The sequence below is a fragment of the Panthera pardus genome, unplaced genomic scaffold, assembly GCF_024362965.1.
Source record: "Panthera pardus isolate Hobbes unplaced genomic scaffold, ASM2436296v1 HiC_scaffold_1, whole genome shotgun sequence".
NCBI classification, from domain to species: Eukaryota; Metazoa; Chordata; class Mammalia; order Carnivora; family Felidae; genus Panthera; species Panthera pardus.
This window is the reverse complement of record NW_026526654.1, coordinates 42455973-42468188: the sequence shown is the minus strand read 5'-3', so window position 1 is coordinate 42468188 and position 12216 is coordinate 42455973.

Genomic DNA, 12216 nt, shown 5'->3' with positions numbered 1-12216 from the left:
AAGCAAAATTACAAAATCATAACATTCCAACTTAAAAACTTTAAATGGGCTTCTTTTTACAAAAAAAAGTAACAAATGATTTCTTCGGTTAATTGCTGTTTCAATTAAAAACTGAAGCTTATAATGAATGATTATTTGTCGTACCAAGTGTCTTAGTCTGTTTGGGCTGCTATAACAAAAATACCATAGACTAGGTGGCTTAAACAATGAACACTTCTTATTTCTCATGGTTCTGGAGGCTGGAAAGTCCAAGATCAAGGTGCCAGCAGACTTGGTGTCTGGTGAGAATACACTTACTGGTTTGTAGATGGTAGTCTTCATGCCATGTCCTCACATAGTGGAAGGGGTAGAAGAACATCCTGAGTTCTTTTTCATAAAGGCTCTAACCTCAATTCATGAGAGCTCAACCCTCATGACCTCATCACCTTCCAAAGGCCACACATTCAAATACCATCACATTGAGTGGTAGGATTTCAATGTATGAGCTTTGGGGAAACAAACAGCAGGTGTAGCCGTGGATGAAGCCCTGCGCAGTCAGTTAAGGTACCTAGATATGGAGAGCTGTGGTATTGACAACATCTGCTAGCATGTCAATAGCACTCTTCTTTCCCTTTTTGTTTCTTTCCAGTCTGAAAACTTTTTATTTTGAATTATTTTAGACTTACAAAAAAGTTACAAAAATATTACCATAATCCTCATACATCTCCCCCGAAATGTTAACATCTTATAGAGAGTACAGTTATCTGATCCAGTAATTTAATACTGATACAATGCCATCGACCAATCTACAAACCTCATTTGAATTTTGCCGATTGTCCCAATGGTGTCTTTTCCATGGTTTAAGATCCCACCCAGGGTCTCACATTGCATTTATGTGGCATGCCACCTTCCACTCCAATCTGGTGACTTCAGGGACTCTTTTTCTTTCTGTTTCAGGGACTGGACAAATCTGAAGATTACTAGAAGCTATTTTGTAGAATTTGGCTAGAATTGAAGTTATGCATTCTTGGCAAGAATGTCACAATAGTGAAGATGTGGCCTTACTAATGCATCACACTGGAGGGTACATGAATTTGGTATTTGTTATTACTGTTGATGTTAAGTTCAATCACTTGGTTGAGATGGCACCTGCCAGGCTTCTCCCTTGTAAAGTTACAATTTTCCTTTTGTAATTGATGTACCTTGTGGGAAGATAATATAAGGCTACAGATATACTGTTTGTCATTGTGCTTCTGGTGTCTAATTTTAACATCCAAAGAGGATTCTTACCTGCAACAATGATTGGTCAATGGTATTTGATAAACGATGGTTTTCTACTTCCAATTATTCATCTATTTTTATTAATTGGGATACTATTATAAGAGAGTTACTCTTTTCTTCCATTTACTTGTCTGTAGAGATGTGCTTTTATTTCCAACTCAAAGTCTCTCACCATCCAAATTATCACCTTCCTTAGCTCATGTCACCTTTTCTTCTCTGGGGGCCCCAGAGTCAGTCACAAACATGAGTGTACTGGTCTCTTATATGCTACTCCATTCTCTCAGCTTCTTTTGTCTTAGGTTGTATCTTCAACGATTGGCTTGACCCATTGCCCTGGGTTTCCAGGCTAATTCACTTACCCTGACATTTACTTCTTACATTTTATGAACTCTGCTGGCCCTGGTTTTTACTACTACATTCTTGATTTTCCACTGCCCTTACTTAAGCCCAATTTTACCAGAAAATTCCTCTGTTAGAAGAGTAATTCAATTTAAGTCAGCAAACAGGAGAGAGTGTTGCTATCAGTCTTAATAGTGCATATTTTGTCTGCTAGCTTCTATTCCTTCTTATTTTAGTAGTGACTTCCATTAGGGAAGTCCATTGTGCGTGGGCGTGGTGGGATTATTTGAAAAAGCCACCTGCCTCCCTCAGGCAGGGATGAGTCTCCCCATTCAACTGGGCTGCCCACATTTTCTTTTCCAAGACTCCAAGCTCTGAGTGGGGTGAAGCAAAGACACATAAACTAAACAGAACAAAAGCATTTGGAGCACGTTCATTGCCATGGGGGAGCCTTGAAGATACTGACACCTAATTCGCGCTAATGAGACATCTGAGGCTTTCCTGGTTTCTGGTATTTTTAGAGCCTAGTTCTCCAACCTCCTTTCTAAATTTGTGAATTTTCCTAAAGTCTTTCAATAAATACATTTTGGGTACCTTAAACAGTCATATTTTGTAGCCTGAGAGAAAAAAAAAACCACTAATGCACTCTTCCAAGAAAAGTACAGGAAAGAATATTGTTTTTCTGAAGCTAAAGCCTCCAAGAAAGAAATACTAGGTCCTCTGTTGATGGGGACTGGATTAGCAGTGAGGTAGGGAGACAGCTCTCTCCTCACAGGCATGGCTGATTGCCTGGGGTCACGGGACACTTGCACCGTTACTATGGCAGACTTGGAAAAAACAGCCAGTGAAGAATTAAATATCTCGGCTATCCAAGGATCTGTGCAACTGTGTCCTGATCTACTTGTCTAGTTTCCCTCACACTGTTCCCAGTCCCTTTGTGTGTCTGCTGGTTTGCCTGGCCTTGCCCCTCCTAGCCTTCCACACTCTGGGCCAAGGCAAGCTTCAGCTACTGTTTTCTCTCCAGTGCCTCACCTGGGAACGCCAAACCACCTTCAAGGTACCCCTATTTCTCAGTGTAACCCTACCCTCTCTACTGAGAGGGAAATGGAAGAGAAAGCCTGGCATTCTCTTCCAACTTTATTACATCTGGAAGAAAGAGAGGATATTTTTAACAAGTTCTACAGCTACAGGAGAAAATTGTGATCACTTTACTACAGTTGTCTCCATACCCCTGAAAAAGAGGCCCCACTGTTATAAACGTGGCTTCTGTTGTCTCTTTGTATACCATGACCTTCACTCTCAGGGGTAGACTCTTTAGGCAAATGCACAATTCCTTATAACAGGGTACTCTTTCACACCAAACAAGAGAGACCTAGTGCTACCATGGGATACAGACACTGTGGGTGTAACATTTTAATATGGTGATGGGATTATGGGGTCAAGAATAAAACACAAACTTTACACAGGCTTATGTTGGAACTATGCAGATTCCTGCAGTATGCATGAACTAAAGTTCTCCTTAAAAAGATGCTAATATGAATAAAATAATCTTATGACTCAATATTGCAAAAATATGTTATACTCACATCATTTTCAAAATATTTGTCAAAGGCCAAGGGAGACAACTGTATCAGAATGCGGTCAAAGTAAAAAAAAAAAATACTGTAATCTTTATGATGCCAAATGGCCTGATATTTTATTTTGGAAAACTGATAGCTGGTTTGGAGGAAGGAACACACACGGGGGCGGGGTCACACTCTTTTGTGCATCTTCTTTCAGAAGTGGCATGCCTTCTCTCCTTCTCCAAAGAAAGTGTATGACTGGTTACCCAAATATTTCTGGAATGGACATGTCCAGGACTGGCTCAGAAGTAGGGCAGATAAGGTGATGGTAATATACTAAATGGATATGCTACTCGGATTTGAACTTATAATGCCAATTTCCTCCTTGAAGAGGAAGTGCCTGCTCCCCTCAGGAGGCTCTTTACAGTGATAGGTTCAAAGAGACACCCTATGGGACTTGGCAGAAATCCCACCCTGTGTGCCAGGGGCAGATCCACGTAGAGGAAGCTGGCCTCCGAATGGAGAAAGGAAGCTCATCTCTGTGAGGAGTTCTCATCTCTAAGCCTACAAGCTGAGCACCTCCTACCTCCTTGTTTCCTGTGTTGCCCTAGAGGCTTGCTTCACTGCTATTAGCGCTATTTATAATATATTATAATTGTTTGTTTATGCATTTTTCTTTCCTGCTATGCTGTGAATTTCTTAAACACAAAGTATGGCATTTTTAGCTTCCTATCCTAAGCACCTAGCAAAGATTGGCCTGATGTAAAATGATTAATAAACAGATTAAAAATAACTTTCTAACCTCTGACCTTATATCATTCTTACTTTTCTGTACTGACTCATACTGTTGTTTTTATTTGCCTGTGTGCAAATTCTTCAAAAAGTCTGTGTCCACTACGAAAACGTGAGGTTTTACATTTTAGGTAAAATAGGTAACTTTCACAGAAATTAAAACCAGACTTCCTCCCATAGTTTTTTTAATTTTAGATTCTAGAAAGAAAGAAAGAAAGAAGAAAGAAAGAAAGAAAGAAAGAAAGAAAGAAAGAAAGAAAGAAAGAAAGAAAAGAAAGAAAAAGAAAAATGACTGCATGGCTGCTGTAGAATTGAAGTTCATATCCACTGTGAGAAAAAAAATTCAATCTTATTTCTAGGAATGTTACAGATTATTTCTCTCATAACAGTATGGAGGACAGACCAGCACAGACAGGAACTAACTCTCCTGGTTTGCCCTGTCTACTTTCCCTGGGTGCCCATTGCACATCTGTCCTTCCTTGCTTCTGGAATTTTCCACAGGCTATCACCACAGCACATAATCAGGTGTGAGCCAATGACTACCCAACTGGAATGGGGAAATATCTTTTCTACTTAATCAGCAGAGATAAGATCACAATTCTTAACAATAAACTCACATTAGAAACTAAGACTAAATCAACAAAAAGAAATGAGCAAATTTACTGAAAGTAGCTCCTGGAAGTCTTCTTTTCTTTTTTATGAAAACTTTTTCAGAACTCTGAAAATTAACCAAAGATTTGCAACAACGTAAGCAGCAATTATTCAAGAAAAATGACTGAGTATCAGAAAGAACAGTGAACTTTTTGGTATTTTACCGTGACCTATTGCCATCCCTCTATCTCCAGCTCTTGAAAACCGACACCCTCACAATTAATGTATCTGTGAAAACCAGCAGATTAGAAGCCAATGGAAGAGGCAGAATGGGTTTGGAATTCAGACAGCAGTGGCTTGAAGCTGTGGGGGTCACACTCTTCATGTAGGAACCTGACTTCAGGAACTCATTCAGTCCTCTCTTTTCTGTCTGCTCCCTGCTTGGTGCCCCTCCAAAGCCAATGAAAATTACACATTACCCAGGGCTTGAGGTTGAGTCAAAAAAAGAAATTAGTTAAATCAAAACCAAGAGAAAAAGAAATGAGGCTGACATACCTTGGCAGAAGCATAGGAAGTCTGGAAGAGGTCCTTGAGGGACTGTAGGGGAATCTTAGTAAGAAATGGATGATTGGATGATTTGAATTTAAAATATATTTTTCCTCTCTTATCTTTTCCCCTTAAGATTTTAATTGGTAATATAAAGGCTTTTGGTAACACTTCTCATTTTTTTTTGCTATAGAATTGAGAGTGTGCCTATGTGTGTGTGAGGTAGAAAATTACTCTATTTTTAAGGGTCAATTATGCTCAGCCATAAAGATTCAAACACCAAATACACCCAGAGATATGCACTATAACAAAGATTTGGATTCATAAGAATAAGAAAATTAAGCCTCTGGGGAAAATTAGCATACTGAGCCAGTGTTTTATCCCACTTTGCCTTATGAAAATATTTTTCATCTCTGTTATGCACCAAGCTGCTGTTTAGAATTCTTAAACAGTTTCAAATGGTTAACTGATTAATATTGAGACATCAGTGCTTCCAGTAGATCCTTCTTACTTAATAAAAGATGTTTCTCTTTCACAGAAATACATTATACCTATTAGTCTGGTAAAAATTTTCCATTCCAAGGGAATGACTAGAACAAAACTTTTTGAGCCACTACAAAATAATGTATACATTTTGTTCTTAAAAAAAAATACATTTCCATATGCTTGAACATTATTTAACTACTATAAATTCTCAGCACTCTAACCTTGGCTGAGCATCATTAATGATTCCTTTTGCTTGTTCAGATGCACTACCTGCCTTCCCTGTCTCTCTCAAACTAAGCAAAACTTAATGCGTTCTTCCCCCTAACTAGAGGGAGGTTGCATGGAGTGGCTGGTGGGGAGACAATGGAAATACACAGTGATGGATTCATAATACAACATTTAAATATGTAAGTTCTAGAGCCAGGAGTCATTAAACCTGCTGCAAGTGATGGTCATCTTCAGCAAAGGGAATGGAGAATTTCCAGTGTATCCAAACCTTTGAGACAGGGTAAGATCTTACTTCTAGATCTCTTACTTGAAAAATAAATATAGCCTAAGGTTTGAAACATTATTGGCTGCATCTTATCCCAATCTTTTTGTTTAGCTACATAGGGTATGTGGCAGCATATAGAAGTTACCCTTTATTGTCTTTACAAAATCTACACTCTGTCCATTAAAAATTAAGCTCAAGTTTGTTAGGTTGATATGTGTGTGATGTGTTCATGCTGGAATACTACACATAACTGTGAGCTTTGTGTTTTTATTAGCCAAATATTAACAATCCAAGGAGACCTGGGTTTGGTAGCAGCTGCAACTTGGCCCTTGCTGTTTTTCCAGTTGCTTTGACGTACCCCCAATGTACACATGCCCATAAAGGAGGTAGAAGCTTTTTTTGTGCCCAGGATATGGTTTTTAGGGGAAACAATACAAGAACATGGGGTTTGGTGGCACACTGAATAGTGATATTCCTGGAGTTTTATAGCAAGAGCTTGATGGGAGAATTTGATGCTATTTTATTCATCAGTCAGTGACCAAATTCTAGCTTCTAGGTGAAGAAAGTTTGCTCATAAGAAATGAGCCTAAGTTTAGGAATGACTTATATAGGGAAAACGGGTTAAAACCCCCTTTCTCATGTGTGTAAAGAATGCCCTTTAATTCAAAGATTATAAAATCAAAGTTTTAGTAGCCACAGTAAAACACCAGGGGTACATCAGGGCTGGGGAAAGAGGGCAGGAAGTAGAATAGCGATGCATCGCTGAAAAAAGGCCAGTGGCCTGGGAGTGGTGCTCCTTTTCCTCTACTGCATGTCTTCATGCTAATATTTTTGCCCTGGTTTTCAGGGAGGTTTCAGCCCATGGGATTCTATTGCAGTAAGTTGTGATTCTCTGTCTTCACAACAGAATATTGGTTGCTCAACAAAATTGAACACAACAAAATTGGTTGCTCCAATTTTGGGGCCAGCGGCCTGTCCGGTGACCTCCCTTCATTTACAGATCTAAGAGGAATTATTTTTCAGTTTGTTCAGCCTTTTGACTTGTTAGCACAGAGTGGTGACTTCCAAGCTTCTTATGCTGTGGACAGGAAATCGTCCTTCATGCTAATAAGAAAGGGGACTTTTATGACGATGAGCTATGAGCTCACTGCTCCAGTAACATAGGAAAGTTTAGTTTGACTGATAGCATCACAGTTGTGAAGAATCTGAAAGATGGGTGCCTTCGAGCGAGGTGGCCTGTATGGGAATTTCTGCCCCACGCTCCTGGGAAGCTGGGTGCCCAGTGCCTTCCTAAAGTGTGACTACAGTCTTAGTGGTATTGCAGAGAGGTGGAATAGGTGGGTGGGACAGAGACAGGAAAGGGGATCCCAGGCATACCTCTGTTGGGACTGTGCTGTATTGGGCATGAGCTTAAAGGGAACTGGCGAAGAAAAATAAATAAAGGTGAGTTTGAGAAGGACTATTAATTAGTGTTTTCTCTCTGGGAATGGATTGTACCTCTCTCTGTACTCTTCACAAAATTTCAGGGCACGATAGAGGGGCACAGAATAAAGTCAGAAGTGGTTTTGGAATGTGAACATCCTTGACATTTCATCGCTACTATTTTTTGTTAGAAAATCAAATTTCAAAAGAAGAAAATCTATTTAAAAACTTTGTATCCCACTATATTAGACAGTAAACAATTTTACTATAGATGCATTGCTCCAATTTACTCCCACTTTGCAGGAAATTTTGTTAAAATTTCCAGCAGAGGAGAATATCGTGAACTTGGCTCAAACCCGATGGCTTGGGGTGTAGCCCAGAAACAGCTGCTCGGGTAGTTTTCCCCTTCCCTGCTGCTCTTCTCTCATTCACAGTCCTGGGGTTTTGCTAAATGCAGCCCATAGAACAAAATTGTCTCATTGCTGGTTGCCAACCAAAGAAAGGCAGTTAGCTGATTAAACAAAGCAGAAGACATCTTCCTTCCTTCCTGAAGGTATGAAATCACTAGCTCTTTTTTTGAAAGGGTGAACAGAAAGTAGAGGGCATACAGCAGGTGATAAGTAGAAACCACAAATTCCACCTTGAAGTCTTTGCTGTAAAACTGGCCATGGCCTTCCTACAGGGTGTGGTGTATGGGATCCCTGGGGCAATGGTGGGGGCAGGGGTCCCTCAGGGTCCAGCCTGGGCTCTAGCTGCTCAGCCCCTTCCCTCTTCGAATTCCTAGCTAATTGAACCTACCTGTTCCCCTTATTCACTCCTCATCATCCCCATCATAAATGTATTTCTTTTTCCCTCTCCCTCCCTTGCCTCCCCCTCTTTATTAAATGCGGTTCAAATCGAAATTGTCATTTTTACCCTTCAAGTACTACTTTATACCAAACAAAAATTTTTACTGGCAATAGGGCCTTCCCTGGGGCTGCCCAGCTGCCACCGGGGTGATTAGGGTGTTTCCTGCAGCTGAAATCTCTTGTAATTAGCAAGCCCTTCAGGCAGTCTGGACTCTGAATTTAGCTGCCATCTGGTATCATCTGTAAATGACAATGGCACTGTATCTTCTCTGTTGACTCGGTCCTGCCTGCACCCCACCCCCACCCTCAGCCACCCTCAAAGAGATTTCACTTTGAAAGAGATGTCCAGCTTCTCATCAAGCCATAACTGTCAAGGCATGTTGGGCTCTAGTTAACTTGCCAGGAATTTCCCGGGCCATCAGGAGGCTAAAGCAAAAGACCGCATGGGGCCAAGTAGTGTCTCCTGTCACTCTATACCGGTGTTTCTCAAAGTGTGGCTTCAGGACTGACAGCCCCGGAATTATGTAGGAAGTTGACACAAGCAAATTCTCAGGCTCCACCTTAGACCTAAAATCAGAAACTCTGGAGATGGTCCCCTCCATCTGTGTTTTAACAAGCCTTCTAGGTCATCCTGACTCTTGCCAAAGTTTGTGAACCCCTGCCTTTGGCTTCTCATCAGCACTTGAGTGACATCTGAGGCAGGACAATTCTTTTTCATGGGGACTGTCATGTGCATCGGTGGATATTTAATAGTATCCTTGGCCTCTACTCACTAGATGCTAGTAGCATTCCTTCAGTTGTGACTGTCCAAAACCTATAGACCAGTGGTTCTCTGCGGGTTCTATGCCTACTTGCTTAGTGCTGACTAGTGATTGTTGATGTGGAAGACTGTATATAGAGTGCTATGTATGCGGCACTTCTCAGGCTTTAACGTGCATAAGTCACCTGCGGATCTTGTTAAAAACAGTTCTAATTCCAGAAAGCTGAGTTAGATCCTAAGATGGTGCATGTTTAACAAGCTACAAGTGATGCCCCTGTTGCTGCTCTGCAGACTACACTTTGATTAACAAGGTTCTATGAGATCTTGAAAGATTTATTGACTAAAGGAATGAATAATTAAAAGATAAGGATGCCGTTTTTTAGAATGTGTGAGCCTTGCTTCCCTTTGTCATTGAACTCATTTCTAGAATTTCTTTCATTATTTCTATTTCAAAAGTAAGAAAGATCAGCTTTATTTTAGTAAATGTAGTTCATGTGGACAAAAAAGTACCAAATATCTTTGTGTATGAATTATACTACGTTTACAGATACATACAAGTAAATGCCTGGAATCCATTTCCGAGCCAGCGAAAGATATAGCGTGCTGTACGAACTCCTAATCAACTCAACTAACATCTCCTCAACACTTTTTCTGCGCAGACCATGCTTGCCAATTGCTCATTGAAAAATATATGTATGCCATTTGCACGCATACCTGCAGCTGTATGCTTTCCCCATATGGATTTCCAACATGATGTAAGAGTCATGTTTACTGGGAAAGGTCAATGCCTCATGGTCCAAAATTCACGTAAAAAAACGAATTAGCCAGCAGGGCTAACTTGTTTTCATTGTCATCTCAGTTAGTGAGAAACTGGTTTTAAATGATCTTCTATCACCACAGGAGAATGATGGCATTTGCAATTGCCGAAGTGGCAGGGTAATTTCCTTCTAGAGCTAATGAATACCCAGTGCTTTCTTTGTTTCTCAGTTAATCCATTGACAGATGTGGCTCTGAGGTGCAAAGAAGTCTGATTCCTTGGGGAATGAGATGGATCTTTTTTTTTTTTTTTTTAGAAGTTAAAGAACTTTTCTTTTTCTTTTTCTTTTTGGCTTGAAATGGGAAAACACTGATAGAAAGGCACACCAAATATTCCTGTATATACATTGATACTGTGTGATGGATAATAGGGAAAGTATCAAACGTAACACACTGTGGTGCACAAAGTCTTAAGACAGAACTATGTGGGGTCCCTCAATTTCAAACGGACTCACCTGCACCGCCACATCTCAATATGCCCCTTGCCCTTCTGTTGCAAATAAACCTCTAGCCACTGATGAATACATTGTACTTCAAGTGTACTTTTTGGGAAGCATACGCCTTCTCATTTACAATGTGTGTCAGAGACTTACTAGCTATTCGATAAGCCTGTTTCCTCTGCCCCTGGGTACATGGCTGGACTCTATTTCCCAGCTGCCCTTGCAGTTAGGCACCGCCATTTAACTGATTTTTGCTCACTGAAATGTGGGTGGATCAGATGTATTCCACTTCCACCTTTAGTCCACGAAATCTGCCCACGCAGGATCCTCCATGCTTTTATGTGTTTTTTTTTTTGTTTTTTTTTTTTGTTTTTTTTTTTTTTGCTGGCCTGGTGCAGATGAGCACAGGGACCCTGGAAGTTGTGTTCTGAAGATGGAGAAACCAAAACATGAAGAAGCCCACGTCCCTGTTTGGAGGGAGCTGTCCATTAGTCAGGCACACTCGTTTTGGTCTTTATGTAAGTGAGAAATATTTTTTTCTTGTACACGAGTCATTATACATCTTTCAGATTCATTTGTTCCAACTGCTGGAATTACCCTAATTAACAAAGTATATCTCATATATAATTGTTACCTCAGCAGAGATGCCCTTTTTCTATCACAGATGCTGTTGCCACACATTATTCTGGTTTCTTCTCCTCCTGTTTTGCAGATCCTAAATTATATCACTTTCCTTTAGGTACTTCTCACTGTTCCATGCTTACCTAGTCTACCTATTTTGTCCCTGTCTCTGAAGTTTCTCATTTTAAAGCTCATTGCTGGAAAGATGTACGAAATAGCAAGAGGGAGGGAAAAGGCAACATAAATCCCTTTCCACTACTCCTATTCTGGCTCTCTGTGACAATCCCTCCTCCTTCTCTTCCTTTATGTCTGTACCCTTTTTCCATGTTGTATATTCTTTCTATTTGTCATCACTTCATAGAACTTTCATTCTTATTACCATGATAGAGTCTTACTACTTTTGGTTTTATAATTTTAACTCCCTCTGCACAACCAGCCTGACTATTCCATATTCCTTCCATCATAGGGCATCTCATTACATACATGCTTAATTCTAGATGTAACAGAAGGCATGAGTGTGAGAAGATCACAGAGAGAGAATAGCATCAGCAAAAAAAAAATCCTGAGGCACTTCAGTCAGGGCAGTGCTGGACCACAAAAGTCAAGGGAAGGGACTGTTCAAGTAAGAAGGAACAACTGGTGCATTTGGGGGCTCAGTCGGTTAAGCATCCAACTCTTGGTTTTGACTCAGGTCATGATCTCATGGTTTGTGGGTCTGAGCCCTGCATCAGACTCTGCACTGGTGGCACAAAACTTGCTCTCTCTGTCCCTTCCCTGCTCTCCCTTTTTCTCACAATAAATAAACGTTAAAAAAAGAAGGAATAGTCAATGATGGTGGATGTGGCCTTGGCCATCATAAGAACTGAAAAATATACTCTGTATTTGGCAATAGAGGTCATCAATGTCCTCCATGAGAGTTATTCTGATGAACTTATCAGAAAGAAGTTAGACTGGACATGTGTTAGAGAATTAGTGGGAAATGCAGAAATAAGTGTATATGACAACTTTTTTGACAATATTGTGAAGAATGAAACAATCGGGAGCCTAAGAAAATGGAGCAGGGAACAAAAACTTTGCACGGAAAATGAGGAGTAGTGAGGAAAGGGTCAAGAAAGACACAGATGTGCAGGTTTACAGACCTAGGTTAAGGGTGATGAGCAGCCCGGGAACTAACAAATGAGTAAGGGGAGGGGACATATGAAGTGGAAATTGAGAGGGAAAAATACAAACTGTTTCTACT